This window comes from Eulemur rufifrons, chromosome 30, assembly GCF_041146395.1.
Source record: "Eulemur rufifrons isolate Redbay chromosome 30, OSU_ERuf_1, whole genome shotgun sequence".
NCBI classification, from domain to species: domain Eukaryota; kingdom Metazoa; phylum Chordata; class Mammalia; order Primates; family Lemuridae; genus Eulemur; species Eulemur rufifrons.
In genome coordinates, this window is record NC_091012.1 from 63,973,596 (window position 1) to 63,974,933 (window position 1,338).

Below are 1,338 nucleotides of genomic sequence, written 5' to 3' on the forward strand. Positions count from 1 at the left end.
GGGACTAAAGAGAAAGACTAAAGGTCTCCCTTGGAATTGAAAAGTTTATATAAAAATATACTAACATCTCCTAAGAATGTCCCATAGCTTCCTCTAGCACTCCCCAAGACACACATACATAGTCAGCAAAGTGCCCCATAGGACACTTAGACTCTTGCAAACAATCCACTAGCACCCTTCTGATATGACCTGTAGACTCTGCTCCTATCTCCCAAGGGGACTGCTATGGTTTGAATGTGTCCCTCAAAAGGCACATGTTGGAAACTTAATTCCCAATGCAATACTGTTGGGAGGTGTGGCCTAGTAGGGGGTGTTTAGGTCATGAGGACTCCTCCCTCATAAATGGATTAAGACTGATTATAAGAAGCTGCAAGTTTGATCTGGTGCAATCTCTTTCCACATGATGCCTTCTGCCATGTTATAACACAGTAAGAAGTCCCTCACCAGATGTGGTCCCTTGACCTTAGACTTCTCAGCCTCTAGAACTATAGAAAATAAATCTCAGTTCTTTATAAATTACCTAGTCTGTGGTATTCTGTTATAGCAACACAAAATGAACTATTAATAAGACAGAAAATTGGTACTGAGAAGGGAAGCTGTTGCTATAACAAATACCTTAAAATGTGGAAGTGGCTTTGGAGCTGAGTAATGAGCAGAAGCTGGAGGAGTTTGGAGGAGCAGTATAGCAAAAGCCCATATTGCCAGGAATAGGATGTTAAAGGTGATTCTTACAAGGGCTCAGAAGATGACAAGAAATGTAATGAAATCTGGAACTTCTTAGAGATTACTTAAATAATCATAATCAGAATGTTGGTAGAAATACGGGTAGCAAAGGCCATTCTAATAAGGTGTCAGATGGAAATGAGGAACAACATATTGGAAGCTGGAGTAAAGGTCATCCTTGCTATACAGTGGCAAAGAACCTGGCGGAATTGTGTCTTTGTCCTAGGACTTTGTGGAAGGCAGAACTTAAGAGCAATAAACTAGAATATCTGGCAGAAGAAATATCTAAATAGCAAAATTTTCAAGGTGCTACATGGCTTCTTTTGGCTGCTTACAGTAAAAGAGAAAAAAGAAAAATGGCTTAAAGATGGAATTTATAATTAAAAGGGAAGCAGAATGGAAAGATTTGGAAAACTCTCAGCCTGGCCATGTAAAGTAATAAAAAGGCATGTTTGGAAGAATACTAAGGGTGTGACCAAGTAACCATTTGCTAAAGAGGTTAATATGGATAGAAGGAAGCTAGGTTCTATTCATCAAGACGGGGGGATAATGACCCCAAATGCATTTCAGAGATCTTCAAGGCAAGCAAGGACCTTGAGGGCAAACTTTCCAGAG